We start from the raw sequence: 25,447 nt of genomic DNA, 5'->3' as shown, positions 1-25,447 counted from the left end.
GAAACCTACAAAACACAATTCAAATGAATAAAACAGTTTTGCTCTTGTGACTGTGCAAAAATAATGATTTATTAATGAGTGTGAGACACTTTCCATGAGGAGACAATCAGAGCGAGCGTTTAAATGCAGGCAGACACTAGGGGGTGGTAGATCGATATGGCTTGCTGTGTGGGACGAGTTTTCTTGGTCATCGAGCTACTGAAAATGATTACCTAATCATTGTGAAAAAAAATCTTTGATTTCTCAAACAACATCAGCAAGCAGATAAAGCAAAAGTGCTAATTCTTCTCCACAAGTTTGAAGTCAAACTTGAGGGCATTTCAAGGTTGTTGTGGGCATCAACATACTGTATAAAAGTTAAATGCTGAAATATTGTGCAATGCTATTGTAATCGCTGATAAATGTTGTACAACAAGTGACATTCAAGCCATTAAGGGATACAATAATGTGGGAGATGATTGTATGAGTCGATTGTGATTGTTTCTTTTTGGTTTGTTTACACCCTCTAATATTAATCGACTATTGTAAAAAAAAGCTCAAATGAGCTAAGATCCTCGTGCTCTTAATGATGACGTCATAAAAACGAATATGACGTCATTGTGATGTGTCAGGTTTGCGATAAGTTATCTGTGCTAATGCCCGGCTTGATTTCCGCAAACAAAATTCAAACAGCTTGCCTAGTTTCGGAGATAATGGTACAGGCGATTTCCATTTGTGGCGATATTATGACGTCAACTTTTTTCTAGGATGAATTTTCAAAATCAGGGATGGTTACTGTCTACGCGTGGTCTTTCTGCATATACATGGCAAGTTTCACGAAGATCCGATGAAAACTCTGGGTTGTGAAACAAAAAAAATATCAAATCTGGTCAAATCATTATCAGCAACACAAACATGGTGGCAATGTTGTTGAATGTGCTGTGGAACAGAGATGTATCATATCCCTTGTGAAGAAAAACATCAAAGCAGCTGACATTTACAGGACATTTTTCTGCATAATTTGGAGATAGTCATCTTTTACGTAGATGTGTGTTAGAATGGTGCATGGCTAGACATTGGTGAGCCGTGAGCGATCTTGCATGTTCACACATTTACAACTAGGTAGGTTAGTGATCTTGCAGGCAACAAAGTGCTGTAATTCAATGAACATTAAACCTACGTTGAACAGCTAATTTTGGAGACTTAATGGATGGAATTGCAGAAGAATTGGACATCAATGTTGGAAGTGTGGAAACAATCATTGATTCTCACTTCAAACTCAATATGGTGAGTGCAAGATGGGTGCCAAAGTACTTCACGTTTAAGATAAAAAAATATAACTGTGTGTCCATTGCAACAGAGCTTCTAGAATGCTACGAGAGGATGGAACATGATTTCTTGAAGAAGATTGTGACATTTTATGAGACCTGAGTCCATCACCTCATGCCACAATCAAAAGGGAGCTCGCATGAAGTGGATGGAGACTTTCTTGGTATCCACCATCAAAAATTTCAGGGTTCAGCCGTCAAGAAGGAAAGCATGTGGAAATATTGGTTTGGGTGAATTATTGTTTCAATTATTGTGGAATTTCTTGAACATGGGGAAGCCATCAATGTACAGCACGACGGTGACCTTTTACGCAATGAAAGGGGAGAAGCAATATGCAGACAACAAACAGGTACGCTGTATCGAGGTATCACTTAACTGCTCGATAATGCTCGCCATCAAATGGTAAATGTTACCAACATAACTCCAGTTATGCGTGAGGAAGTTCGAACTCACCCAGGCATGCAGTCCATATGCTTGTCAACTTGTTATTTTCACCTCCATATTCAACTCTAAGGGCATATTGCTGGCATTACATTGCAACTTGAATCAAATTAAGTTTATGAATGATGATGACATCAAAGCACAGATATCCTGAAATGGCTGTGTACTTGTCTCAAATATTTTTTTATGGTGATTTACATCAAGACAATCACACATCTGTGGGGCACGTGCTGTATGTATGTGGAGCAGGAGGAAGATTGAACAGCAGGCGAAGTTAAACACTTCACTGTACTTTTATATTATTGAGAATAAAAGTTCACTTCAATTTAGAATTGTTGTCAAATATTAAGATGGTGATCCTATCTTGATTACAACATACTGTAATTGCATCTTTCCAATATGTTGTATGAGAGGCAATGCCTGCTGGCTTGTTAGTGAGAATAACAGGAGTTTCTGTTGTGAAACAGACTACCAGATTTTCTATAGTCTTTGTAAAACATTCCATACTGGCATGGACCCGTGGAAATTCCGTGAAATGTAAAATGTTCCTTCAAGCCCTCAATCCCCCCCCCCACCCCTCCCAACACCAAGTCCTCAACTCCCCCTGCCAACCCCAAGTCCTCAACTATCCCCATCACCAACTGCAAATCCACAATCCTAATCCACTACCCAACCCCAAGTCCTCAATTCCACTTCACTACCCAACCCCAAGTCCTCGATCCCTCCACCCCTCAAATCCCCTCACCAAACTCTCTGCCCTCCTTCCCAAACTCTCTTCCCTATCCTCCCCTCTCTTCTTCAAGTCCTCAACTCCTCCCCCCCTCCGAACAACTCCAAGTCCTCAACCCTTCCCCCACCACAAGTCCTCAACCCCCCTCTCCCAATTCTCTATCCCCTCTCTGCTCCCCATCACCCCACAAATTATCGATATAAATGTGTATCATGTAGCGCCACCGACAGGTGCAGGAGGGTATTACAAGTCTCCATCATTTACAGTGCAGTTTTCCTGTCCCCACATTATCCAGTGCAGTAAGGTGTTTTGAATTAAAAGCAGTCGGTATGCATTTGCTTCATGCACGCAACCCGGGTTTTTTTGTTACTTATGAAATCTGAAGATTTCGTAAGTATATTGATGACTTCCGTCCTCTGTTTGTGTGTTTGTTTGTTTGTTTGTGTGTGTGTGTGTGTGTGTTTTTTGTAGGCACGATAACTCGAGAACGGAAGAAGCTACCAAAGTCAAATTACACCACGTGATTCAGGAGGGTGATGGCTCGCGCCGATTATATTTTGGTCAAAAAATCGGTTTTTGATGGTTTGGAACAGAATCATTGTAGAAACTTTTGGTTTGTGTCACTACCTTCTCTAGAGACAGCTTTTATTAGACAAGGTCAGAGGTCAAGTTGATGATTTCATAAGTACCAGTCTATGACTGCTTGTTTGTTTGTTTGTTTTGCTGATACGGAGCTGCCAGTTGCCAATACACCACCCCTATAAAAGTATGCATCAGAAGAACATGTTGCATGCTTGGAACAAGTTTGCCCAAAGGGTGGGTATTCAGCTCGTTTAAGATAATTGTCTACACATCCCAAGTTGAAGAATCGATTCATTTTCAGAACCTCATAAGTGCACACTTCCAAAATAGGATGTTCTGCGTCATCCTAGAGATCCAGCCAGATGTTACACAGAAAGGCTCACTTGTTTGGGGGTGGAATTATGCATTGTGAAAATAAATGCCAAATTGACTTGGCACACTCTCAAAGAAACAGGGCAAACTGGATGAAAAAGAGCCAAGCTTGCAAAGAAGCAGGTGGAGGCGAATGGAATAAATTAAGCATTGCTGATTACTATACCATACTCTTGCATAAAATAAAATAATAACAGATGTGGACAATCTGGTCAAGGTTCCCTCCAAATGGCCAGCTTTTGATGCCAAGTGTTCAGTATCGGCTCGATCGGACTTTTTCAGACGTGTTCGAAGATGAGAGACGTGTTCTATGCAAATAGGCAATGTGTAATGGTGTATTTTTCTCCTGGTGTTAATGAAAGGCATCACGTGCAGCGATGCTCTGAAGCTATTTTGGAATTTATTTTCCTCTATGCTGTGTGCAAGGTTTTAAGTGCAAGCCTCATGAAAGGTATAAAATATTTACTACAACTCCACTGGGTATTCGCAGATGTAATTTCTTTCATGCCCTTTATGTGGGCCGCTTTAATGAGCCCGAACCAGGACGTCAAATTCCCATAGTTAAATTCACGGACACGAAAGATGCAGTCTTCCACGTCTGAGAAACATTACACAGGATAACATCTTCTCTATACCCTTGACCAATTTTATATTTATGGGCAAAAAAATAGTGCATTTCTCCAAAATGATGCCAGAACGTACAAAAACACATGGTATTTGCTAAGTGTGGGAAGCATGTCGGGGGTCTTTAACAACCAGGTCTCCTCCTGTGCAGACAGTTCAGATATGGAAACCCGATTGGCAGGATGACACTCTGCTTGAATCAGTCACATGCAGTGAAAGACATTCCGATTAACGTTAAAAAGGCAATGCTTCAATTAATCGCCAATGGACATCTGGCATCCATAGAAGCAGAACTGCAACTGACAAAGCACCGGTGGGGAGTGGATGATGTGACAGGGGCTGGGAAAGGCCACAGCTCAGGGAGCAGGTAGGCCCAGGATCGGTGTTCAATGAAGTGTGTACTTATAGCGTGATGCACCTATGGCAGGAACCGTTTTGCCTGGCTTTGCCTCCATAGAAATGGAACAGAAGGCAATTATACGTGCATGAATAAATGCGTGTTAACTCGCCAAGCTTGAAAACACCAAGCGCATCCATAATAAGTCATCGTTGTTGAAAAGACGCCTCTCCTCAAAAAATTGTATGTATTATTAAAACTAATGTTTTCATTATTCTACATCTGTTGGTAGCATTTAATTTAATTATATGGGTAGTGCTTCGCGTGAAAATGAATCGAAGGAAATGCAGGGAGGTCTGCAACTCCTCCGACAGCGAGAGCAGAGGGCACGCTGTTGTCAACTGGGTGGTGACCTTTGGACAACCAACCCCTACCACTCATGACCTCTGATGCTCACTGTACTGTAACTTCCATTAGTGATTGTTTCACGCATTGAATGTTCATTATATTGGTTCATTGCACTACACTAACAAACTGCTATGATCTAAAGGATCTATGCCTGATCTGAGTGATCTCGCTTCACGGAGCCTCCCCCCCCCCCCCAATTATCGTATTACACTTAATAAATATAATTCCAGTTCAAATCTCCACAATAGCATGCACAGTACCTCATTAATTTGGAAGGTGAGTGGGTGGGTGGATGGAGGAAAAGGGGGTAAAAGCATTGGTATTGATAAAAAGCAGAAGACATTCAATAGTCAAATATGCACAAAGTAGATTCCAAAATTTGAGAGAGGTATCATACTTAAACAATTATAATCTTCAATAAAGATAGAAACCTAGATCGTTCATTGGATACCTTACCCCACACAGCTTTGAGAAAAGGGACACGGAAACGGTGTTTTCAACTCTTGCTTTGCATTTCTGAGCACGATCAATATTAGATTTGTTTGTGAAGTTTGAATAACAGGCTCGATGGAAAAAATACAAAGATGATGGCTCAAACAGAACAGTCCAGAGCTGAACCTTCTGACAAATCGTTGGGAAGAAACTGACGATTTTGGAACTATCTTTGAGAAAGATTCACATTGAACAAACATCTTTTAGACAAAGTTAGCTCTTTGTGGTTGCATCGCGATGCTCCACCATTTTTGTCTGAATCTCACCATTACAACACCCTTAGAGCATGAGTGTGGCAAATTTGATTGGTCCAGAGGATGTAAAATTTTACCCAAGTACTTCCAAACTGAAGACTTATGGAAGCACAAACAAGGCGATTTATGTTCTAAAGTGTTCAAATACTGTCGGACCCCGACATTCGTGGGGGATATGTTCCTGGAAAAATTCCATGAATGTCAAAACCACAAATATCGGGGCATTGTGTCAATGGTAAAAAGGAGGATATGTTCCCGGCATTCGTGATTCATGAAAAATACCATGAATGTCGACACTGTGAATGTCACAGAATTGCTTCAATGGTAAAAAGGGAGATAGGGTGCCGGCGGTTGTTGATTCTTTGGGGAAAATTATAAAAGTTTTCAATATTTTCGACCACAATTACAGTTTCATAAAAAATGCTTACAAAAAAAAAAGATGACAACAACAGGGACCCTTTCCAATGTTTAGTGAAGGAATGCGATCTCGTTTTATTAAAAGTGCTTAACCAACCCTACCGTAAAAGAAAAAAAGACAACAGAACATAGCATTTTAAAATTTTATTCATACAAACACAGGCAACTTTTCAAATGATGATGATGATGATGATGATGATGAATTAAAATCCAGTGAACTCGATTAACTCTTCTGAAGACGACGCAAGTGAGGGTGCTGATTAGTCTTGCATGGAAAGGAATGTGGGTGAGGGGTCTGAAGCCGATGCTGGTGAGGTTGCTGATGAGTTGTGCACTGAGGGGGAGGCAGGAGAGGGTACTGATGCTCCGAAGATGGAGGGACCAAGGTGAACAAAAATGCATGCTCGAGAGCTGCCTGGCAGATTGCTGCAGGTTTCGATGTTGCTCCTTGTATCGGAGCATCACGCCATCAACCCCCTCTTGAATTTAAGGAAACACTCCTTGACCAAATCGGCGTCTTGCAGCCTGTCAGCAATTGCCCGCATGTCCCGTTCATCGCGTCACATGTGACATGGCAGCAACTCATCCAGAAAATTGACCATGAGGTTGGACCTCGACACCTCGTTGTCCTCATCACTGACCACCTTCTCCTCCTTGGAAACCTTGGTATTGGCATCCAACTCCTCCTCGGTGAGCTCCTCGGCGTGTGATGCAATAAATTCATCCAACTCCTCAGGCTCCATGTCGTCAAAGGTTTCCTCTCTGACCTGCTCTGCCAACCTGGCAATTTCATGCCTTTTCTCTGTGTTGTGGAGATAACCTCGACGTTTGGGAGAGCCACCTTCCTGTCCCCGGGTGGCTAGGAGCATTGTTGATGAGCAGGAGAACCTTTAACGAAAGGTATATTTCTGCCAGGTACCTCTCCACCTGATGGATGAAACAGTTATGGAACCAGTCCATGAAAATTGCTGCCGTTACCCACACCTTCCTATTGGCTTTCCAAAACACGGGCAGCGTGTGTTTGTTCTTGCTGTTGAGAGCACATGGGTTCAGGGTTTGGTACAGCATCAGGGGCTTCATAGTGCAGTCCCCTTTTGCATTTGTGCAGAGGAGAAGAGGTACCAGGCCCTTTGTGGCCTTGAACCCCGATGCTGACCCCTTGCGCTTCAAGTTAAAGTTTGCATTGGCATCTTTTTCCAAAACAGTCCAGTCTCTACAGCATTGAACACCTGCTGTGGCAGGGAGCCCTTCTCCTCGATGAGCTCCGCGAGTTGAGCAGGGAATGTTTCACCCACCTAGTGGTCTACAGAGGCACGCTTGCCTGAGTTTAACATTGCAGAGACCTACCGCTTCTTGAAGCTGTCAAACCATGAACTGCTCACTTGGAATGGACCAGGGGCACTTGTGCCCACATCGCTCAGTGCATCACTCGCAGCCGCAGCGCACCCGCATCACTCGTGCTGGTGCCCACCGCACCAGCCAGATACGTGTACATACGTATCGCCTTTGTACAATTGAGAGGTCCACTTAAAGGCACCTTCTTCTGCGAGTTGTCCTCCATCCATACATTGAGAGACTTCTCCATCCTTTCCATGCGGACATCTCAGCCCTGGGTGACCACTTTGATGCCCGGTACAGCGCTCGCTGCAACACTTTCTCAGATTTCCTTCTCATTCTTCCGTATGTAGCAAAAGTTGGATTCGTTTATTCCATACAGTCTGCCCACTTTCACATAGCTGTGGAGAGTACAATACTTTGTACTCTCGACAGCCGATCCGGGCAGCTCCACTTTGTCGCTCTGGCTCATAACTTTCTTCTGCCTCGTGCTCTCAGTCTTACACGTGCCTTTTTGCAAACTCCAGGCATGCTGTCATGTGCCTTTTTCTCAGGAGTGGCTTCCATCTGGCCACTCTCCCATAAAGCCTCGAGTTGTGAAGTGATGCAGAGATTTTTTTTCTCCTTCTGGCAGGTTCTCCCATCTCAGCCAAGGAACTCTGTAGTTCTGTCAGAGTGGTCATTGGGTTATTGGTTACCTCCCTGACCGAGGTACTTCTTGCCCAGTTGCTCACATTGGTCAGCCGGCCAGCTCTCGGAAGAGTCTGGGTAGTTCCATATTCTTTCCATTTCCCCATGATGGAGCTCAATGTGCTCTTGGGAACTTTCAACACTCTAGAAATTGTTTTATATCCTTCCCCAGATCTATGCCTCCTCACAATTCTATCTCTGATTTCTACGGACAGTTGCTTTGAGGTCAGGGTAGAGTTTCTGCTCTGACATACACTGTCAACTGTGGGACCTCATATCGAAAGGTGTGTTTCTTTCTAAATCATGTCTAATCAATTGAATTGGCTACAGGTGGACTCCAATAAAGTTGTGGAGACATCTCAAGGATGATCAAAGGAAATTGGAAGCACCTGAGCTCAATTCGGAGTGTCATAGCAAAGGGGTTGAATACTTATTGAAGCAAGACATTTCAGCTTTTGATTTTTAATAGATTTGTTAAAAATTCTGAAAATATATGTTTTCACATTATCATTATGGGGTATTTTGTATGGATATGTGAGAAGAAAAAAAAATTAAATTTAATTCATTTTAAATTCAGGCTGTAACACAACAAAATGTAACAAAATTCAAGAGGTGTGAATACTTTTTGAAGGCACTGTGAGGGCACAAACGATACATAGCACGATATCTCAAAAGGGTGTGGATGAATTGGATAGGTGATAAGAACAAGCTGATTATATATATATATATATATATATATATATATATATATATATATATATATATATATATATATATATATATATATATATTGGTCAAGGTCCAGATGCAGATCCAGCCTATGAGTGGAATACAAAACGTAAACTGTTCAGCCTGGCGGTGGTAATCATGTTCTCTTCTGAGTGCCGTTCCAGTTTGCTTTAAAATTAGTTTTCTCCACAACCGCTTGAGTGATTGACACAAAACTTGCACCGTAGGAGCGCCCACCCATGGAAAATTTATCAACAAAGTAACATGATGATTGAATGTAAAATGCAGCTGGTATTCCAAAAAATCTGTTTGATGCAGACATGAGCTGCAGGGTGTATCACATACCAGGAATAAACAAGCGGCCTCCACCTTGCTTCATCTGGCCTCTGCCGATTAACCGTTCTAAAGGCTGAAGAAAAAAAAAAAACATTGAATCAAAGTTTACTGCTGTTGATGCACCTTCTTTTTCCACCACCTTAGTTAATACGTGAAATTAGTCATTCGTGCTTGTTGTTTGTGTCCTTTACAACGTCCTTAAAAACAGTAAGTTTCCTGCTTGGAATGATTTTCAATTTTGTTTGACTGCCAGGCAGGCAGATAGACTGAAGCAATTACCTTACTCCTCTGTCTGTGTACATGCACTATTGCCGATCCTGCTGATATTCCGTACAATTTGCCAAATCCAGAGCCAAAGTACTGCAAAACTGCAGGTTCATGTTCCAATTAAGGTTCCCAATCGTGTTGTGCAGTATTCAAAATATAGAATTCTGTTGAAATTAAGTAGTTCCTCAATAATATAAATAGACGGATGAACAGACAGAGTTAATCAATTGCAAAATTTGCTTTGCATTATGTGCACGAGATAACCACCACTGGGGTTACCCACAACAGAACATTGGCAGGTCTGGAATTCAGATTTGGTTAAAAAGAAAAATAGAAACTTAGCATGTGACCTCAAGATGCTGTAAAACATGCACACCACTGTCTGGGTACCTGAGTTTCATGCAACAGAAATGATTGAAATTGAAGTCACTTCAAAAATGGGGTTGTTAACAGCCACACACACAAAGTCAGATCAGGTCAGATTAGATCTGTGACTTGCTGTGATGTAAACCTGTACTCACCTATTTCATGGTCGGGTTGTCAGTGACTAAACAGACTCCCCCATCAGGTTTCCTGGTGAGGAGGGTGTATGGATATGGATATCCAGCAGGATATAGAAAACTGAAAACCCACTCCGTAGGAGTATCTCATGTGGTGCTGCCCTTCACAGGGAAGCTCACCGGATGATGGGAAAGTGGAAAAGCCTTTGGGACCCCATTCTGTGATAGGATAGAAAGCACGGGATAAACTTCCTGGGTCAGATTGCGGTGGTGTGTGGCAGAGTGGTGCTGAGGTGTCATCCGCCAGATGGCGATCTCCTTGGGTTAACCTGAGTCAGTCTCTTCGTGTGGGTGCCTGGAATGTCCTTTCCCAAAGAGAGGATGATCACCTGTCTCTGTTAATATCTGAGCTCCAACGCTTGAACATTGTTATTGCAGCACTCTCTGAGGTTCGGAGAACGGATAGTGGCGAGATCATGGCGGGTCATTACACCAACTATTGGTCTGATCGCTCTGATGATTATCATGCCCAAGGAGTTGCTGTAGCTGTGTCCAATAAGCTGACTCCCATGATAATTGAGGTTACACTGGTGAAAGAGCGGATTATGAGACTAAGGATTCGTCAGTCCTTGGATGTCATTTCCCTGGTCTCTCTATATGCTCCGACTGAAGTGAGTTATCTCACTGTGAAGGGCGGGTAGAGGACAATCCCCAGAGAAACGTGTCTTTAAGTGGACCACTGGTTCGAGAAAAGGCAAAGCGCATTTACGATCAACTTGCTGGTGTGGGTAGTGCCGCAAACACAAGCGTTGCAGGTACAAGTGATGTGGGTATGAGTAATGTGGGTACGAGTTCCTTCCAAGGCAGCAGGGGATAGTTGAGGCAGTAGTCTCCATAACATAAAGGCAGTACGGTCTCCATAACATAAATGCTTCAGTGGACTACTGGTGAGCATTCCTCAGCGGACCACAAGGCAGCTAGAACTTTCCCTGCTGAACTCATGCAGCTCATTGAGGAGAAGTGGTAGCTGCCAAAGCAGGTCTTCAACACAAATGAGACCGGCCTCTTCTTGAAGAAAAAAATGCCCATGACTACTTCCATCTCAAAGCGAGAGAGGACGGTATCAGGCTTCAAGGCTGTGAAGGAACTGGATGATTAAACCCATGATGTTGTATCATTCCCTCAACCCACGTGCTTTCAGTAGCAAAAACAAACAAACTCTGCCCGTATTTTGGAGGACGAACAGAAAGGCGGGGGTAACAGCTATGATCTTCATGGATTGGTTCCACAGTTGTTTCGTTCCTCAAGTGGAGAGGTACCTTACAGACACAAACCTCTCCAAGGTTCTTTTGCTGGAAGGCAATGCTCCTGGCCACACAAAACAGTTGAAGTTGGCCCATGTCAATGTTAAGGTCATCTTCTTGCCACCCAGCACCACCTACTTGATCCAACCACTCGACCAGAGTGTGATTTCAACATTTAAAATGTATTATACCCACCGCATTTTCCGTCACATCTTGGATGCCATGGAGTTCGACTCCACATTACTGTCGTGCATTATTGGAAGGATTTCAACATAGTGCACTACAACAGTGCAATCAAAGACTCACTGTACGAGGCCTCCATCATCAACGCTTGCTGTCATAATCTATGGCTATAGGCAGTCAACAACTTCAGAGGTTTTCCTGACAACACAGAGGAGAGGCAGAAAATTGCCGGATTGGCACGGGAGATGGGAGAGGAAGGATTTGACGATTTGGAGCCGAAGTGATTGGAGCAGCTTATCGCCTTGCATGGTGAGGAGTTGAATGCCATCATGAAGGTTTCCGAGGAGGAGGGGAAGGGTGGCAGTGAAGAGGAGAAAGAGGTGGCGAGGCCCAACCTGACCGTCAAGTTCCTGGCTGAGGCGCAGCAGGAGATGAGATCAGTCGATGACAGGTTGCAAGATGCTGACCCAGTAATGGAGTGATCCCTCCGGTTCAACAGCGGGTTGGATGATGTTTTGCTGCCAAACAAAGAGCAGCACAGAAAACTGCAGCACTCAGAAAAGCAGCTCATCATCACCCATTCTTTTTCACCCCCACCCCTTCACCTTAACACCTTCAGCACCCTCACCTGTATCCCCTTTGGTGCATGATGCACCAGCATCCTTAACTCCATCTTCTTCAAAAGACTCCACTGAGTCCATTGGATTTTAAATCATCATCATCATTATCATCATCAAAAGTTACATCATAACGTACCGTATCTTCAACAAAAATTGGAATGAGTACCTGCTGTTGTTGTTGATCTTTTATTTGTAAGCATTTTTAATGAAACTGTAATCATGTGCATTTGTATTTGTATAATTTTAATTTTTTTCCTGAAAAATCACGAACTGCCAGGAACCGATCCCCCTTTTTCCCATTGAAACAATTACCCGACATTCACAGCACTGTGCTTCGTGTATTTGCAGTTTCTTGTGGGTATTTTCACTGTTTTTCACGGGATTTTAAATTTTTTCTATTATGAATCATGAACCACCGGGAACATGTCCCCATTTTCCCATTTAAACGATGCCCCAACATTCGCAGTTTCGACATTCGTGGCATTTTTTTAGGAACATATCCCTCGTGAATTTCAGGGTCCGACTGTATTTAGGTTTAAAATGGAATTGGACATATATAGCTAGAAGCAATGGTTATGGAGAGGTGGACAGGAATGGAAGGTGGATTGCAATTAGATTGGGGGAACTGTGGGAATTGTGTGCATGTTGTGCTGTTTAGGTATCTTGAGATATTGAATCTCTGACTTGCAGACATCCATTACGAACACGTAATGTGTGTTAATGAAACCAATGACTGCCTTTCCCCTCCAATTGAATCAATATACTTTGGATTTGGATAGTGGTGTGAGTGTTATTGGTGTCATGGAGGGAGAATGTGGTCATGGAATGGGGGATTGGGTTCCAGTTGGATCCTGTGGATATTGCAAAGGCATGATGGGTCTATTAGCCTCCTCCCATGTCAACATTTCCTTGTATTTTAAACTTATTTATTTACTACAAGCAGGGGTATGCGGTATTGCCCAGTGCTGGTGGATTAGGACCAAAATGAAGAATTTTATTTGTGGGGACCTAAAACACTTCCGTATATACACTAAGGAATGTATTTAGGGATCACTTAATATTACCTTTCACATAGCTACAAAGGCTAGGCACTATAGAGTGATTTAAAAAATCCGGCCAAAACATCAGTTTTTTTCAAAATTTTCAAAAATATATTTTTACCTGAAAATCTCCCCACCACTCACTAAGGAACCTCTGAAAGCTTGACAGAGATCTGTTAAGTCATCTCTGAAAAAAAATGGTAACACACAAACACATACACACACAGCTCTCATATAGTATCAATTATATAAAATATTACTTAAATTATCTCAATGTAATTCATTTGTTAAGCCTGGTATTGGCTTAGTGGTTAAGGTAGCTGGCTTGGGACTTAAGGGTCCTGAGTTTGAGCCCCTGTTGGATGTTGAATTAACACCAGGTGGAGTTGACTCAATAGCCTGGTGTTGGCTCAGTGGTTAGGGTGGTGGCTTGGGATCAAAGGGTCCTGAGTTCAAGCCTCGTTGCTCGCTGAATTACTTCACCAGGGGGTTGACTCAGCCTGCCATCCTTTCGAGGTCGGCAAAATGAGTACCAGCTTGCTGGGGATGATCGAGTCATTCGAGTATCCTGTGTCGGAATGGCGACCAATCCAGGATTGTGCCCAATAGCCAAGGAAACTGCTTCGGCAGCACCGACGCTCTGTACAGAGTGTGGTTCCAATGGATGGATGGATGGATGGAGTTGACTCAGCCTATCATCCTTCCAAGGTCAGTGAATGAGAACCATTGCACCGGGGTAATAACAATTTGGGGTAACCTGTGTTGGAGTGGCAACCTGTCCAGGACTATACTTTTTGCCAATGAAAATGCCTCGGCAGCCGATGCACCTTTACGCCGCCAGAGATATGGTATTATTAATTTGTTTGCTATTACTGGTGGTTCATTGGACCAAATTTTCATTGACCTCCATGGCCTAGCAGCATACTTGCCTGCCACGCTGCTTGAGCATTGGTTTGCGTTTTACCAAGCCCAGATGAGCTTGGACCAGGGTGGGGATTATAAGTTTGTCATTATTATTGCCAATGATACAATTATCTTTGCTGTAAACATTATTAGTATTAATTAATATATGCTATGTTACAATGTTATCACTGTTTTTGTTATCTATGCAGTAATTAGAATGCCACACTGTGGAAGGACCTATTAAGCTGCTCTCTACACCTTAACCTAACGTGTTTAAAACATGGGCATTCTTCTGGGTTCTTTGTAGTTAATTGGCCGAATCAACTCAGACGATCATGACGATCATTTTGGTGTATCACACTCCACATCAGAGAGCTCCAGTGGAACTGCACAAAAAAAACATGCTACACACACACACACACACACACACACACACACACACACACACACACACACACACACACACACACACACACACACACACACACACACTCTCTCTAATTATTGTAGATTTTGAAGAAAATTGGCCTGAAGACTTTTCCTCTCAATAAGTTGTAATTGTTGTCGATATGACAATCCTTTGTGTTGTGCTTACTCTGAAAGGGGGGAGGGAAGACATCCTTTCACAGGAAGAGTCGGTGTACGAGTCGATTGATTGGAGGTCATTTCAACTGGACATCATGGTTTGTCATATAAATGCTTCACAGGATTTCAATATGATGCTGTTGTTTTGTATTCAGCGTGTGGTTGCTTGGCTACTTAATTTTCTGGGTGTGTGGCTGTGCCGCTGATATAGTGCCCCCGTTACCAGTAAGCTAGTATTCATTTTGCCGACCTCGAAAGGATGACAGGCTGCGTCAACCCATCTGGTGTCATTGCAACGGCACGACAGGGGCTTGAACTCATGACCGTAAGATCTTAAGCCAGCCACCTTAACTGAAAGTCAGCACCAAGCTTTCAAGATCATTATTGATTGCATCATACCAAAGAAAACTTGATAATGTAGGCCGACATCGAAAAAAAATTTATCGTACGAGATTAAAAAATTAGTTACTCGCATGTTTTGTTACTTACTTTGGCAGGAGCTATTTCCTTCAGAGCATTTGCCTTTTTCTAACTTGTATATCACCGTCGGAGGCATGACGTCATAATGCTTGATCCAACCTTTCAACGAACAACCATCTTGGAACGCCCTCCGCAGAGGATATGCGAATAAACTTGATTAACCTTTGGGTGCATGGTCAAAAATCTGTACAACTGCATAACACGGGTCTAACAGACCCGGGAACTGAAACAAAGTTGCCTTGCAAAATAAATGCTTATTTCTATTGCTATGCTTTATATACAATATTTAGGCTCATGGACAATATTTGCAAAAAAAAAACATTTTTGATTTTGTTATTGGAAAATGAAAAAAAAAAGAGTAAAACCCCAGGAAGAAAACCATAAAAGTAGCTTTTAGCTCGCCTGTTTGAAGAACAGAGCTATAGTGATACCCCCGGCGTGAGTGTGATCGTCAGCGTCAGCATGAAAATGTTAAAGTTTTTGGTGCAAGTTATTTAGAAGTTTGCCATTCATTAATATGTGTACTCAGATGCTGATATTTGGCATGGAGGTTCCTTTGGGGTATATTATTGATGTAGTGAAGTTTAAATTAAAAAAGAATTTCAAATTTTTAAAAAATTTTGACCTGTTTTGAACTTAACTTTTTTGTAGCACATCAACGTTAAAGTTTTTTCCTTTCTAAAGTTTTTATCTACCACACTATTTTTTACTGATTACAATATACAAATACATATATTGCTTTAAAATTATTTGGATCACACTTCACTGCAATGCTTTATTAAAAAAATATTATGAGACTAGTCTTTTAAAAACGATAAATGTATAAACAGGTGAGCATTGGGTGGCTTTGACAGCAACTCCCTGGTTTTTTGACTATCCACCATTGGGCTGTCAATTTGAACATAGCCCACACATGAATACCACACATTAACATAGCTCACCACAGATGAACACAGCTGACATGGGTCACCACAGATGTACATAGCTGACATGGGTCACCACAGATGAACAGAGCTCACATGGGCCTCCACAGATGAACACAGCTCACCACAGATGAACACAGCTCACATAGCTCACCACAGATGTACATAGCTCACATGGGTCACCACAGATGAACACAGCTCACCACAGATGAAAACAACTGACATAGCTCACATGGGTCTCAAGAGATGAACATAGCTCACCACAGATGACCATAGCTCACATGGGTCTCCACAGAAGAACAGAGCTCACCACAGATGACCATAGCTCACATGGGTCACCACAGATGACCATAGCTCACATGGGTCTCCACAGATGAACAAAGCTCACCACAGAAGAGCATAGCTCACATGGGTCTCCACAGATGAACATAGCTCACCATAGATGACCATAGCTCACATGGGTCTCCACAGATGAACAGAGCTCACCACAGAAGACCATAGCTCACCTGGCTCACCACAGATGAACATAGCTCACATGGGTCACCACAGATGAACATAGCTCACATGGGTCACCACAGATGAACATAGCTCACATGGGTCACCACAGATGAACACAGCTGACAGAGCTCACCACAGATGAACATAGCTCACCACATATAATATGGCTGGATACAGCTGACACATAGCGAGACACCGAATATACATAGCTAGACATAGAACATACATAGAACATACATAGAACATACATTAGCTCGACATAGAACATACATAGGACATACATAGCTAGACATAGAACATACATTAGCTCGACATAGAACATACATAACTAGGCATAGAACATACATTAGCTCGACATAGAACATACATAGAACATACATTAGCGAGACACTGAGCATAGATAGCTAGACATAGAACATACATTAGCTAGACACCGAGCATAGATAGCTAGACATAGAACATACATTAGCTAGACATAGAACATACATTAGGTAGACACCGAGCATAGATAGCAAGACATAGAACATACATTAGCGAGACATAGAACATACATTAGCTAGACACCGAGCATACATAGCCAGACACTGAACATTGATAGCTACACATAGAACATACATTAGCAAGACACTGAGCATAGATAGCTAGACATAGAACATATATTCGCTCGACACCGAACATAGATAGCTACACATAGAATATACATTAGCCAGACATAGAACATACATTCGCTAGACAAAGAACATACATTAGCTAGACACTGAGCATAGATAGCTAGACATAGAACATACATTAGCGAGACATAGAACATACATTAGCTTGACACCGAATATACATAGCGAGACCTAGAACATACATAGCTCGACATAGAAGATACATAGAACATACATAACTAGGCAAAGAACATACATAGAACATACATTAGCTAGACATAGAACATAAATTAGCTTGACGCAGAGCATAGACAGCTACACATAGAACATACATTAGCTAGACACTGAGCATTGATAGCGAGACATAGAACATACATTAGCGAGACATAGAACATACATTAGCTTGACACCGAATATATATAGCGAGACCTAGAACATACATAGCTCGACATAGAACATACATAACTAGGCAAAGAACATACATAGAACATACATTAGCTCGACATAGAACATACATTAGCAAGACATAGAACATAAATTAGCTTGACACAGAGCATAGATAGCTACACATAGAACACACATTAGCTCGACACCGAACATACATAGCTAGACATAGAACATACATTAGCTCAACACCGAACATACAGAGCTAGACATAGAACATACATTAGCTAGACACCGAACATACATAGCTGGACACCGAGCATAGATAGCTAGACATAGAACATACATAGTTCGACACCGAACATAGATGGCTAGACATAGAACATGCATTAGCTAGACACCGAACATAGAAAGCTAGACATAGAACATACATAGTTCGACACCGAACATAGATGGCTAGACAGAGAACATACATTAGCGAGACACCAAACATAGAAAGCTAGACAGAGAATATACATTAGCTAGACACCGAGCATATATAGCTCGGCATTGAACATACATTAGCTCGACATAGAACATACATAGCAAGACACCGAACATAGATAGCTAGACATAGAACATACATTAGCTCGACACTGAACATACATAGCTAGACATAGAACATACATTAGGGAGACACCGAACATAGATAGCTAGACAACAAACATACATTAGCTGGACACCGAACAGACATAGCAAGACACCGAAAATAGATAGCTCGACATAGAACATACATTAGCTAGACACCGAGCATAGATAGCTAGACATAGAACATACATTAGCGAGACACCGAGCATAGATTGCTAGACATAAAACATACATGAGCTAGACACCGAGCATAGATACCTTGACATAGAACATATATTAGCTAGACATGGAACATACATAGCTAGGCATAGAACATACATAGCTAGACATAGAACATGCATAGCTTGGCAGATAACATACATAGCGAGGCATAGAACATACATAGCTAGGCATAGAACATACATAGCTAGACATAGAACATGCATAGCTCGGCAGAGAACATATATAGATAGGTATAGAACATACATTAGCTCGACATTGAACATACATAGCAAGACATAGAACATACATTAGCTCAACATATAACATACATAGAACATACATAGCCAGACATAGAACATACATTAGCTGGACACCGAACATAAAGAGCCAGACATAGGACATACATTAGCGAGACACCGAACATACATAGCTCGACACCGAACATAGAAAGCGAGACATAGAACATAGATTAGCTCGACATAGAACATACATTAGCTTGACACTGAACATACATAGCTAGACATAGAACATACATTAGCTTGACACAGAGCATAGATAGCTCGACCTCGAACATACAATAGCGAGACACCGAGCATAGATATCTAGACATAGAACATACATTAGCTAGACACCAAACATGCATAGCTTGACATAGAACATACATTAGTTAGACACCAAGCATAGATATCTTGACATGGAGCATACATGAGGTAGACATAGAATATATATTAGCTCGACACCGAGCATAGATAGCGAGACATAGAACATACATTAGCTAGACATAGAACATACAAAGCTAGGCATAGAACCTACATTAGCTAGACATAGAGCATGCATTAGCTCGACATAGAACATAGAAAGCTAGACATAGAACATACATTAGACACCGAGCATAGATACCTTGACATGGAACATACATTAGCTTGGTATAGAACATACATTAGCTAGGTATAGAACATACATTAGCTCGGCATAGAACATACATTAGCTAGGCATAGAACATACATAGCTGGGCATAGAACATACATAGCTGGGCATAGAACATACATTAGCTAGGCATAGAACATACATTAGCTAGGCATAGAACATACATTAGCTAGGCATAGAACATACATTAGCTAGGCACAGAACATACATTAGCAAGACACTGAGCATACATAGCTAGGTATAGAACATATATAGACATAGAACATACATAGGTAGGCATAGAACATACATAAGTTAGGCAGAGAACATACATAGCGAGGTATAGAACATATATAGCTCAGCATAGAACATACATAGCTAGGCAGAGAACATACATAGCTTGGCATAGAACATATATGGCTAGGTATAGAACATAAATTAGCTCGACATAGAACATACATTAGCTCAACATAGCACATACATTAGCTCGACATATAACATACATAGAACATACATAGCTCGGCGTAGAACATACATTAGCTAGGCAGAGAACATACATAGTTAGGCAGAGAAGATGCATTGCTTGGTGTAGAACATATATAGCCAGACACCGAGCAAAGATAGCTAGACATAGAACATACATTCGCGAGACACCGAGCATAGGTAGCTCGACCTCGAACATACAATAGCGAGACACCGAGCATAGATATCCAGACATAGAACATACATTACCTAGACACCGAACATGCATAGCTAGACATAGAACATACATTAGTTAGACACCGAGCATAGATACCTTGACATGGAAAATACATGAGGTAGACATAGAACATACATTAACTAGACATAGAACATACATAGCGAGACATAAAACATACAAAGCTCGGCATAGAACCTACATTAGCGAGGCATAGAGCATGCATTAGCTCGACATAGAACATAGAAAGCTAGACATAGAACATACATTAGTTAGACAGCAAGCATAGATACCTTGACATGGAACATACATTAGCTTGACATATTTTAGGGAGGATGTCGGAGAGATCAAGTTGCGGTGCATCGTTTGGGAATGTCAAGATCTCGGACCTTGATTTTGCAGACGATGCAGTCATCTTTGCGGAGACTTTAGACATCATTTTGGGGGCCTTCGAGGTGCTGAATGAGGGGTCGGAGCCATTGGGATTACGGGTTTCTTGGGTCAAAACTAAGATCCAGGCTTTCGGTGACATCTTGGATGCTGCTGTCCTGTCTGTCTGTTTGTGGTGAGGATGCTGAGGTCGTGGAGAGATTCACTTACCTTGGCAGTGATATTCATGTCTCTGCTTTCTGCGAGTCAGAGGTCAATAGACGTCTGGGTCGGGCCTGGGGAGTCATGGATTCACTGGATCATGGGGTGTGGCGCTGCCGGTACCTGTGCGGGAGGACGAAAGTCCGAGTCTTCAGGTCATTGGTACTTCCAGTCTTGCTCTATGGGTGCGAGACTTGGACTCTGATCAAGGATCTGAGACGGAGACTTAATTCCTTTGGTATCAGGTGTCTTCGGAGAATCCTTGGCTATCGCTGGTCGGATTTTGTGTCCAACAAGCGGTTGCTGAGAGAGACTCGGATGAGATTTGTTACCTGCATAGTCCGTGAGCGTCAGTTGCGGCTGTATGGACATGTGGCTCGTTTTCCTGATGCTGATCCTGCTCACCAGATTCTCTCAGCGAGGGAGTCTCATGAGTGGAGGAGGCCAGTGGGCCGACCACGTGCCTCATGGTTGCAGCAGGTTGACCATCATCTCAAGGAGATGGGGATGGGCCTGGCATCTGCCTGGGGGATGGCCAGACGGAGGCCCCTGGAGTACCGGCGGAAAGTGGACGCAGCGACGCGCTGTTCTGGCACATGCTCCCATACCTGACTTGACCTGACCTTGACATATAACATACATTGCCTCGACATATAACATACATTAGCTCGACATATATCATACAAAGATAGACATAGAACATACATTACCTCGACATAGAACATAATAGCTCGGCATATAACATACATTAGCTCGACATAGAACATACAAAACTTGACATAGAACATACAAAACATGTGTTATCAAGGCAAAGAACATTCAAAGACAGATACACAACATCGCTCAGCACAGATGCACACGGATGAAAGCCAAAGGTTGCACGATGCCAAAAACAGAAGCACAATCCTCATAATAAATAATAGTAATAATAGAATAGTTGGTAAAATAATAATAGAATAATAGGTAAAATAATAGAAAAGTTGAGAAAAACTCAGGAAGCACGTGGGATAACGAGAAGCAGAGAACACACGACGGTTTGAAAATTACCTGAATACATCACAGATGACCCACGAGATATCACTGCGTATTAGAAACTTTCACTCCAACTTACCGCATGCAAATTATGTACAAACCCATGCCAAATACAACTTGGGTCTCGTCGACCTGGCGCATGTGATATCAGGGTATTTAAAAATATATATAATTAACGATTCATATTGTTAAAGCTGAACAGAAGAAAAAAAATGACAAATATTTGTTACCAACTTTTAGGAGCATACCTGCAAGTTCATGCAAATAAACATCTCTATGACAAAGTTACAGCTCAACAAAAATCATGCCGTGTCTCCCAGACCAGACTTATGCACCCCAGGGTTAAGGGAAAATATTTTGTTTGTTAAGCTACAGCACAAAACAAATAGTATTCCATTTTGTAATACAACAGAATGTGCTCGTTATGGGGTCCGTTAAATAATTTGCTTCCAACAAGCGATGGGTGGTGCTGCAGCGATTTCAAATCAACGACAAATATCTTGTTTGTATACAGCTCAGAGATGATAAATAAACATAGCACTGATCCGGTCACCTTATCTTTATAGCAATGCGACGTGGTGCATTTGCACAAGATGAAATCGACAAAGACTTTGTTAAAAATGAAAAATAAAAAATACAAAATACAAAACACCTGTGCTATCATCGACATTATCAGCCAAAAGCATCCTTTGTTATCTCAACAGATGCATCACACCGGTACAATTCGAGACAACTTTTCACATGCATTATCTGCACATGTACGGTAACTGAAAATGTGAGTTTGATGTTTATCTCTGATTTTTTTTTCTCAACACAAGCAATGCAGACTCAATGTGGAACACATGTGGCAGCAAATTCCTGTTCCAAAGCTTGCACGATGTGTGGGCGCCGTGATTGTTTAGCTTTGCTGGAACAACGATGAAACAACTAACAAAGAAAGTACAAAGTGTACCCAGTAATGAAATCCGCAGCTGTTTTCCAAAGTTCACCCTCACATGCCAATTAGTGCAAATGTTGATCATTTGGGGAAAATATTTCAACAATAATAATATTGCATTTCAAATTATGATCCATCTGCAGATTTCCAGTCGCCAGCAGCAGTGTATTGTATATCAATATTATTATAGTATAACATGGATTTTAGGCTAACTGGATGTGCACTTGCCTTTCAGCTGTCTAGGGTGGGTTTGAATCTCGATCCAGCTATAAAATGTCACCATGGTGTGTTTCTCATGCAAGGGTGAGGCATCAATGTTGGCACCGTCCTTTTTGGAAAGACATGGATCCAGATGACCCACTTGCTAGCACTGGTCGTCAGTGGATGTTAGAGATCCTACAGTGTCGTCTGGTAAGAGTAGCTGAGTGATCACCAGCACTGGAAAGAAGTTAGAAATCCCTACCACCATCATGCTTGGCCAGGTGGTTCGTGAATGACTTGGACCAAAAATGTTTCCTGGCCGACCTCATAACAAGCTGGTAATAATTGGGGGCCTTAAAGTAGTAGTAGCAGCAGCAGCAGTAGTTGTCATAGTAGTCTTACTTTTGTTAGAATTGCCACTATTCTATTTAATGTAACTCATCTTCCTCATCCCTGCTAATCCACGTTCAGGGCTGCAGCAGACAAGGTGAAGCATTTTCAAAGAGAAAGCACTACCAAGACAGAAGGAGTGGTAAAAGATCACAAAAAACAACAAAATAGCACATTTTTACAAATAAGAGCAAAGTACCTTGTGGGGGAATACTACACAGTGCATTGTTTCAAGTTCAGGTTTCCTTAAACTTCTGAACATTGCCACAATATTCTGCTACATTATGCTCTGCAACAATGTGTGAATGTATTAACGCCTTCAGGCCAACAAAAATCTGTTCCACCAGATATCTCTCAATTTTTGCCTTCCTGGTTTTATATATTACCATTTTTCCACATGTAAAAATAAAATTAACAAGGAGACCTCGCGACTTCCTTTGTTTCTTCACTCGGTGACCAATGATAAAAAGTGTTGGAGAGAAGTGAAGCCAGAAGCATAGTACCAGGTTTTTCATCAGTAAGAAAATTGGTTGAAGACGGTGGCATCGCAGGTAATATACAGTGCCTATAGAAAGTCGACAACCCCTTTCAAAATTTTCACCTTTTGGTGACTTTTTACCTGGAATTAAATTGTATTAAATCAGATTTTTTTTCATTTATATTTACACTTTGTATCCCACAACTTCCAAGTGAAAAACAAATTCGACAAATTCCAAAATATTAATCACAAATACAAAACTAGAATATAAGTTGGATAAGTGTTCACCCCCCTGAGTTAGTACTTAGTGGAAGCACCTTTGACAGCGATTAGAGCTGTGAGTCTGTTGGGATGGGTCTCCACCAAGTTTGCACACCTTGATTGGGAAATATTTGCCCATTCTTCTGAACAAAACAGTTCAAGCTCAGTTAAGTTGCATGGGGAGTGTTGATGGACAGCAATCTTCAACTCATGCCACAGATTTTCGATTCGATTTAGGTCTGACTCTGACTGGGCCACTCAAGGACATTTATCTTTTCATTCCTTAGTCACTCCAGTGCAGCTTTGGCTGTGTGCTTCGGGTCATTGTCATGCTGAAAGGTGAACTTCTGTCCCAATTTCAGCTTTCATGCATAGGGCAGCAGGTTTTCCTCTTGGATTTTTCTGTATTTTGCTCCATCTATTTTCCCTTATATCCTGACAAGTGCCTACTGATGAGAAACATCCCCATAAGATGATGCTATCACCACTATGCTTCATAGAAGGAATGGTGTTCTTTGGGTGATGTGCTGTGTTGAGTTTGTTCTAAATGTAACATTTTGCATTTAGGCCAAAAAGTTCCATCTTGATTACATCAGACCACAAAACGTTTTGCCACATGGCTTCAGAATCTCCAGAGTGGTATTTTGCAAACCTCAAATGGGACTCAAGGTGGTCTTTTTTGAGTCATGGCTTCCCTCTTGCCACACTACTGGTGCAGGCCAGACTTGTGGAATGCTTGGGATATTGTTGTGATGTGTACATGGTGACCAGTCTTTGCCATAAATACCTGCAGCTCTTTCAAAGTTGTCATTGGCCTCTTGGTAGCTTCTCTGATCAGTCTTTTCCTTATTTGACCATCCATTTTGGAGGGATGGCCTGATCGAGGCAGGGTGTTGGTTGTACCATACATCTTCCACTTCTTAATGATTGTCTTGACTGTGCTCCAGGGATATTCAAAGCCTTTGAAATGTTTCATACCCATCCCCTGATCTTTGCTTTTCCAAAACTTTATCCCGGAGGTCCTTTGAAAGCACTTTGGGGCTCCTTGTTAAGTCTTTTCTGTGCAATGCACTACCCAGCAGAATAAACCTACAGGAACAACTGTTTTTATTTTGAAATGATCAGAATCACTACAATTTAACACAGGTGGAGGACAGTTAACGTGGTATGTGATTTTGAAGGTGATTTGTTACACCTGAGCTAAGTTACAATTGCCTTTCTGAGGGGGGTGGACACTTATCCAACCAAGATACTCTAGTTTTGTGGCTGCCAGACAATGTGACATATTCATTATTTGTGAACACTGTGGTATCCTAAGGATTGGGGAACATGTGAGTGAAGTTCCCCCTCGATCTGTCAAGCCGTTCTGCAGAAGAAGATTTTTAAAGGTTTATTCTTCACAAAATCATAGCTGCCAGACCATGGACCTATGATGCTCAAATTTACACAATATATTCAAAAACGCAAGTAGATCATGGATGCTGAGTTTCAAATCGATTTGGTAAGCCGTTCTAGAGAAGAAGATTTTTTAAAGGTTTTTATTGTCAATCCAATAAGGCCGTCAAACCACATGAATCTATGACATCATAAATTTATATTCTGCCTCTAATTAGGTGGAGGATAACATTTGTGAAGTTTCACTTTAATCAGATAAGGTTATTTTATATATTCAAGATGGCTGCCAATCCATGTAACTTACAATGTCATAATTTTCCCACGATATGCAGCCATGGT

This window comes from Eptatretus burgeri, chromosome 11 (assembly GCF_056783735.1).
Source record: "Eptatretus burgeri isolate ZD-2024b chromosome 11, Ebu_testis_v1, whole genome shotgun sequence".
NCBI lineage: Eukaryota > Metazoa > Chordata > Myxini > Myxiniformes > Myxinidae > Eptatretus > Eptatretus burgeri.
Note: the sequence above shows the minus strand (reverse complement) of the source record.